At 36.6% G+C, this 8,658-nt stretch overlaps 1 pseudogene; it reads right to left on the reverse strand.

Annotated features, from left to right (window-relative positions):
- Positions 1 to 5,061: 5,061 nt before the first annotated feature.
- Positions 5,062 to 5,993, reverse strand: LOC109558775 (olfactory receptor 6C74-like; annotated as a pseudogene).
- Between the last annotated feature and the right edge of the window lie 2,665 nt (positions 5,994 to 8,658).

Below are 8,658 nucleotides of genomic sequence, written 5' to 3' on the forward strand. Positions count from 1 at the left end.
AGATATGCAGATGATACCACTTTAACAGCAGAAAGCAAAGAGGAACTAAAGACCCTCTTGATGAAAGTGAAAGAAGAGACTGGATAAAACTCAACATTCAAAAAACTAAGATTATGGCATTGGGTCCCATCACTTCATGGCAAATAGATAGGGAAAAAGTGGAAGCAGTAACAGACTTTATTGTCTTGAGCTCCAAAATCACTGCAGAAGGTGAGTGCAGCCATTGAATTAAAAGACACTCGCTCCTTGGAATAAAAGCTATGAGAAACCTAGACAGAGACATCACTTTGCTAACAAAAATCCATATAGTCAATCTATAATTTTTCCAGTAGTCGTGTATGCATGTGAGTGCTGAATCATAAAGAAGGCAGAATGCCAAAGAACTGATGCTTTCAAACTATGTTTCTGGAGAAGATTCTTGAGAACCCTTAGTCAGCAAGGAGATCAAACCTGTCAACCCTAAAGGAAATCAGTCCTGAATATTCATTGGAAGGACTGATGCTGAAGTTGAAGCTCCAATACTTTGGGCACCTGATGTGAAGAGCTGATTGATTGGCAAAAAGCCTGATGCTGGGAAAGATTGAAGGCAGGAGGAGAAGGGGATGACAGAGGATGAGATGATTAGATGTTATCACACACTCAATGGGCATGAGTTTGAGCAAACTCCAGGAGATAATGAAGAACAGGGAAGCTTGGCATGCTGCAGTCCAAAGAGTCAGACACAACTGAGCAACTGAACAAGAGCCAGTTCTGATAGTTTTCTTTTTTCATATTTTCTAGTTCCTTGTTAAAATTATCACTCTGTTCATCTATTGTTTCCCCTAGTTCAGTTAACATTTTCATTACTAATATTTTGAACTGTTTATCTGTTAAATTATTTTTTTCATTTCACTAGTTGTTTGTTCAAATTTCTTTTGTTTGATTTGAAACAAATTACTCCATCTTCTTGTGGCTTAAATTTCTGTCTTTATGAAATCCGGTGAAACAGTCATATCTATCCCTGTCTTGAAGGCTGTCTTGTGTGGGTGCATCACTAGACAGTCTGTGTGTGCCTAATGACTTTGGTCAGAGATCTGGATCAGAAGTGAGTACAAATCCTATTTCCCCTGGACTGTGCTGGCGGCTATCAACTTGGTGGGATGGCAGTTGGAGATGAAGGGGCTAGAGTCAGAGCCAGATGTAAGCTGGGGCTTTTTCTATGGTCAGAGGCCAACACAGCCCCATTAGGGATATGGAGTGTCCCTTGGTGCTGAAGAAGAAGCACTGAGGGTCAGGTTATATCTGATTTCCTGTTCCGTTTAAGTGTGTGCTCTCCCTGCCTCTCATCATCAACACCTTTATCCAGAAGGGGCTAGAGCTGGAGTAAGAGGGGCCAGAATGGGCACCTGTTGCAGGCCAGGGTGTGTTCTTGGGGGGCTCTGGCACAGTAGTATTCAAGACTGGACCTGATATGTTACCTCTATGAGTACCACCAGCAAAGGCCACCCCTACCTTTTTCAGATGTAGTGCCAGGTCTGAATTGACTTTATCCCCTTGCCCTAGTTGGGAGCTGCACCATGGAGCAAGAGGAGCTGAAGTGAACACTTGACATTGGCCAGGGCACACATGTGGCCAGTATGGGAAAATGACTAAAGTCCTAGGCAGTCTCAATCTGCCTCTTCTACCTTGTTTCAGGAGCAAGCAAGTATATCTGCTCTTCACAGAGTCTAAGATTCTCGAAGACCTGCAGCCAGCTCCATGGGTTTTCAAGTCAGCCAAGGAAACTTGTTTTCCTAGTGTTAGATTCTAGGACTGTGGTGGATATGTGGTTCAAACTACTCACTCTCCAGAGAGGACTTCTGAGTCCATGTAACCTCTGCCCTTTTCAGTGTCCCCTACTAAGGGTGCAGTTCCCTACCTGATTGCTTCTTTTTCCTTCCTACCTGACTCTGAGGGGATCTTTCTTTACACCTTTAGTTGTATAGCAATCTTTCTGGCAGTCTCCAATTTGTTTTCAGTGAGAATTGTTCCATAGGTAGATGTGTTTTCGATGTATTCATTGGGGGAGGTGAGCTCAGCATCTTCCTACTCTTGACATTTTCATCTCCCTAAGTAATTTGTTTTAAAAATAGCACTTCATATCTTTTAATCCCCTTCACCTATTTTAACCCTCCACCAACTTCTCTTCCCTTTGGTAACCCTAGTTTCTTCTATCTGTCAGTCTCTTTCTGTTCTGTTAAATTTGTTTGTTTTATTTTTGATTCCACATATAAGTGAAACATTTGGCATTTGTCTTTCTCTGTCTGACTTACTTCCTTAAGCATAATACCCTTCAGCTTCATCATGTTTCCACAAATGACAAAATTTCATTTCATTTCATGGTTGAGTAATACAATTGCCTATATACAGGCATCCCTTCTTCCTTATCCATTCATCTCTTGATGGACTTTAGGTTATTTCCATATCTTGGCTACTATAAATAATGCTACTATGAACATTGGGGTGCATCTTTTTTTTTTCAAATTAGTGTTTTTGCTTTCTTTAGATAAATATTCAGGAGTGGAATGGCTGGATTGTATGGTAGTTCTATTTTTAATTTTTGAGTAATTGCCATGATGTTCTCCACAATGGCTACATCAGTTTAAATTCACATCAACAGTGCACCAGGGCTGCCTTTCCCCCACATTCTCACCAACACGTATTATTTACTGTCTTTTTGATGATAGCCATGCTGATTGGTTTGACATGGTATCTCATTGTGGTTTTGATTGGCTTTTTCCTGATGATCAGGGATGTAGAGCACCTTTTCATGTGCCTGTGGGCCATCTGTACGTCTTCTTTGGGGAAAAAATAAATGTCTATTAAGGCCCTCTGTCCAATTTTTAATTGAATTGTTTGCTAAGGAATGGCAACTCAGTCCAGTATTCTTACCTGGGGAATCTCATGGACAGAGGAGCCTGGTGGGCTACAGTCCATAGGGTCACAAAGAGTTGGACATGACTGAAGTGACTTAGGCATCATGCACTGTTTCTGGGATTTCTATTCTGTTTCATTGATCTCTGTGTCTTTTTCTTCTCTTTTTTTTTGCAAGACCATACTGATTTGATGACTGTAACTTTATAGTGTGGTCTGAAGTAAGGGAGCGTGAGATCTCCAGCACTGTTCTTTTTTTCTGAAAATTTCATTGACTATTTGGGATCTATTGTCATTCCATAAAATTTTAGGATTATTTGTTCTAGTTTTGTGAAAAATGTCATAGGGATCTTAACAGGGATTTTATTAAATCTATAGATAACTTTTGGTAGTGTGGATATATTAACAACATAATTAATTCTTTTAATCCATAAATACAGAATATATTTCCATATATCTGCATCATACTCAATGCCTTTCATCAATGTTTTACACTTTCAGATTAGAAATATTTCACAACACTGGTTAAATTACTTCTTGAGCAATTTATTCTTTTTGATGCAATTATTAATAGGATTGTCTTCTTGATTTTTCTTTCTAGTAGCTTCACTGAGTTTTTCCTTGCTCTTATGCATAATGATAATAATTTTTATATCACACAGTTGTTTCCAAAATTATATGATTTACATAAAACACCTACCAGTTTCTGTCATTTACTGAGTAGTCAATAAACTGAGTTTTTATCTCTAATTCTATATTTGTTGTTCAGCTACTTCAGTAGAGCTGAAAAGATGAAAGCATTTAAGGATAAAGTATTTTAGCATTTCACATGTAAGCCTTCTTAAGAAGTAAGTTGTACTTCTATTTAAAAGCTGTGTTAGAGATATAATTTAATCAAAAACAAACAAAAAGTAGTAGAAAATTCTCTGAGGATTCAGGATCCCGAATCCTCAGGTACCAGCATGATTAGAAATAATCAAATTGATATTTCATAGACAAACTGAAATAATGAAGATGACAGATGATGTAACTTTAATCTACCTTGGTACAGAAAGAAATAGGAATTGGGACATTTTAGTTTAAAACTGCTGGATCCTTATCAAGAGTTTCAGTACATGCTCTATGTTAAATACAGTGTAGATGATAGAACTTTAAAATATATATAATATTTCAGAATAGCTCAATGATAAAGTAGTGGTATAACTTGAACTTATGTTTTCAAAGGACATTCCTCCCAATTAGCACATAACAGAATAAAATTAGTCAGGAATTTAGAGAGCCTTAAGTCTTATTTAAATTTGATTGTCTCAAAATGTATATATGTATGTTCTTCAACTTTTGTGTTCTTAAAATTTCTAAAAGTTTAATAATGCTTCAGAGTCATTAGCTCGACTTTCACAAAATGGATAAAAATGATACTTGAATTATCACCAAAAATGTAACAATTGGTTTAAATACACATTTTCCCTAAAATTATGTTTAAGACCCAAAGAGCCTTTAAAATATAGTTCATTTTATGGTTTTTAAATAAACATATAAAATTGTCTGGTCAATTACATATTATATGTAGTTTTCTTCCTGCCTATCATTTATTTTGCTCAAAAGATAATGTTCAAATACACTTTCTTATAAAGAACCAATTTCTAAAGAATGTATTAAAACAATAATATTTTAATAAACATTTAAAATATGAATATGAACATTATATTAATTTATGTTTTAATTTTCTATTATTTAAAGAGAATATGCATTAATAAATGAGTAGTATGAAAAATATAAATGGATATTAGATTTAAGTAGGTATTAAGTGATAACAACTAAAAGATAGTAATAACATGGCATCACAAGCTGCTTTAAATATACTTCAAATGTAAGGATACTTTTAGGCTTGACTAACTAGAACTAAGAGATAAAGAAAAATTAAAAATGTGTCTAAATTTCTTTCACATGTACAAAGAAGGTGAGATTCAAAATAAATCTCTATAGAAGATTATAAATAAAATTAAAATTCTAGCACAAAATTTGTGTAAAAATAAAGCTTTAGATAAAGATTAATGTTGTAGAAATGAGAGGAAAAGCAGAGGAAATATGTATTAGAACTACATTGGATATGCTGTTGTTGACTGATGCCCTTTTGCTTATCTTCTTTATGTATAGTGCAAATCATATTCATTCCTTTGAGAAAGAAACAACTCTATGTATCATATTCATGAAGGCTTTCTTCACTTGTTGGTTCCTTAAGGTATAAATGAAAGGATTCAAAAATGGAACAACAGAGGTGTTGAGCACTGAAATTCCTTTGGAAAAAGATATTCTTTGTTTGACTGAAGGTTTAACATACATAAAGATGCCACTGCCGAAAGTAAGGGATATCACAATCATGTGAGAAGAACATGTTGAAAAAGCCTATGACTAGCTGAGGGAATTCTTAGAATGGTCAAGGCAATACAGGTATATGATATAATCACCATTACCAGTGTGATCACCAGTGTCACCACAGCCGAGATGAATCCCATCATCTCGATTAACTTTGTATCCGAGCAGGAGATTTGTAGGAGGGGAGTGGAGTCGCAATAGAAATGATCAACAACGTTGGAGGCGCAGAAGTCAAGGTTTAGGCCATAGAGGAGTGGTGGAAAGATGACAAAGAATCCAGCAAACCAACAACTGAGGACAAGCTGCATGCAGATTTTACTGTTCATGATGGTTGTGTAATGCAAGGGCTTACAGATGGCAATATAGTGGTCATAGGACATTGCTGCCAGTAAGTAAAATTCAGACGCTCCAAGAAGAAAGGCAAAAAACACTTGACTCACACAACTGTTATAGGAAATGGCTTTGTCCCCTGTTGCCATCATAACCAGCAATTTAGGAATGCATGTAGTAGTATATGAAATTTCTAAAAAGGAAAAATTTCGAAGGAAAAAGTACATGGGGGTCTTCAGGTGAGTATCTACCAGGGTAAGTGTGATGATAATCAGATTGCAAGTGATGCTAAGCAAGTAGGTGAGTAGGAGGAAGATAAATAAAACAATTTTCATTTGTGGGTCACTTGTTAAACCTGCTAGAATAAACACTACCACCCTTGTATGATTTCCCATTCCAGTTTTCTGACAATTGCTCTGTCTGAATAGAAGAAAAAGAAAAAAAATATGAACCCAATGGAGACATAACAGGAATAATCACTATTTAAGGTAAAGTTAGGTAATGGCAACCCACTCTGGTACTCTTGCTGGAGAATCCCATGGACGGAGGAGCCTGGTAGGCTGCAGTCCATGGGGTCACTAAGAGCGGGACACGACCGAGCGACTTCACTTTCACTTTTCACTTTCATGCATTGGAGAAGGGAATGGCAACCTACTCCAGTGTTCTTGCCTGGAGAATCCCAGGGATGGAGAAGCCTGGTGTGCTGCTGTCTATAGGGTCGCACAGAGTCTGACACGACTGAATCGACTTAGCAGCAGCAGCAAAGAAATTTTTCATCATAGCAAAACAATGCCCATTCATGTTTTAAAAGTGTTTTTTTTTTTTTTTTCAGATATAGTTATAGATGCATGTGTAAAATATCTGGATAGATTAATTAAAAGTTCAGCTTGCAGTTCTTTTAGAGAATCATCTATATAACTAGTAATTGTTTATAGTTTTTACATAAGTCAATCAGGGATATAAAGAACTTTTAAAGTATAATAAATGCTTTGTTTTTCTTTATATCATCCATGAGTTTGGATATATGCCATTTCCGGTTCTGTTAAGTTCTCAGACTAGAACCAAAATTATATCTATCATTGAAGCCCAGGTTTCATACACACACACACTATTCATCCTCAATAAACAGAGCTAGGAGAAGACAATGGCACCCCACTGCAGTACTCTTGCCTGGTAAATCCCATGGATGGAGGAGCCTGGTGGGCTACAGTCCATGAGATCTTGAAGAGTCGGACACGACTGAGCGACTTCACTTTCACTTTGAATTTTCATGCATTAGAGAAGGAAATGGCAACCCACTCCAGTGTTGTTGCCTGGAGAATCCCAGGGACAGAGAAGCCTGGTAGGTTGCCGTCTGTGGGGTCGCCCAGATTCAGACATGACTCAAGTGACTTAGCGGCAGCAGCAGCAGTACATCTTTTCCATTTTACTCAATTAACCAAACTCAAATGCCTGATTTTAGACTCATTTATCTTCATAGCTATCCTGATCGGATTTCATATAAATTAATATGGGGCATTGGAAATAGTCTTATTTTCTGTTCTTGGGTTTTCCTGGTGGCCCAGTGGTTGAGAGTTCACCATGCAATGAAGGGGACACCAGATCAACTTCAGGTTCAAGAGAATCTCATATGCTGCACAGTGAGTAGGCTCTTGGATCACAACTACTGAGCCTGAACTCTAGAGCCTGTGCTCTGCAACAAGAGAAGCCACCCCAATGAAAAGCCCATACACTACAACTATACAGAGTAGACCACACTCCCAGGAATTAGAGAAAGCCCGCACAGCAACAAAGACCCAGAATAGCCAAAAATGTGTACGTGTTAGTCACTCAGTTGTGTCCGACTCTTTGGGACCCCATGGACTGGCTGCCAGGTTCCTCTGACCATGGGATTCTCCAGGCAAGAATACTGGAGTGGATTGCCATTCCTTTCTCCAGGGGATCTTCCCAACCCAGTGATCCAACCCAGGTCTACTGCATTACCATATAAGCCACCGGGAAAGCCCAGCCAAAAATAACTAGCTAAATAAATAGAATTTTTTAAGTCTTATTTTTTGTTCTTTATAGTATTTCCATCTCCTTAGTCTCTGATGTAACCTATCCTTTCCATTTTATATGCTAAAACAACATCTGCAAGTACAGTCTGTAAAGTCAATGCGTGTATTGAGAAATTGCAGTTTTCCTCTGCAGGTTATGATTCTGAGAATGGATGTGGTAGAATAAAGTGAAAAATAAGGATAAGTGATATAGAGGCAAAGAGAGAAATATAAATATGGCATCATGAGATTGTATGAAGTGGAGGAAGTTAAGATAAGAGAAATATAAACATAATGGTAAAGCGCTATGTAAATCAAGAGAGGTAAGAAAAGGTTTTCAGGGATAGGGTAGTGAGTTTGAAGGAAAAGTTAAAGTAAGGTTAAAATATGTAAATATTAAAGGAGGAAATTTTTATGAATGAAATTTCTCTCCATTTGCTTATATTCCTTATACTTACCTTTTTGTTCTCTATCTAAAATACAGACATGAACAATTTTGAGAGCAGCATAGTCTAAAAAAGATGATTGGTAAATTTAAATACATAATGAATCACATAATAGGGTGATACAAATATTAAGAGACACATATGTCCCTATTGTAAGGATATTAAGTGTCTGGGTAATGTGCAATTAAAGAAATATTGTCTATTTACAACTATTCCCCTCACTGGCATATATTGAGTGAGACAGATTATTTAGGTTTGCACAGCCAGTAAAAGTGGACATGAAGATTAATTGAAAATGTGTTCTCTCTAAAGCTGTCCTCTTAGTAGTAAAACATTTTTATGAATAATTAGAAGCCAGAATATAGTGTATTTGCTCAAATTCATGTATCAAACCCATAGATATTAATATATAGAAATTTACGAATGAAAAGAGATGACATTTTTCTTGGACATTATTTGAACATTCAGAAAACTGTGCATCAATCTGTTATAATTTTTTTCTCATTTACACAACTTATCATAATGGCAATGATTGTAGAATGCATATATCTAAATAATCTTATAAGAATTTTATCATG

This window comes from Bos indicus, chromosome 5, assembly GCF_029378745.1.
Source record: "Bos indicus isolate NIAB-ARS_2022 breed Sahiwal x Tharparkar chromosome 5, NIAB-ARS_B.indTharparkar_mat_pri_1.0, whole genome shotgun sequence".
Lineage (NCBI taxonomy): Eukaryota > Metazoa > Chordata > Mammalia > Artiodactyla > Bovidae > Bos > Bos indicus.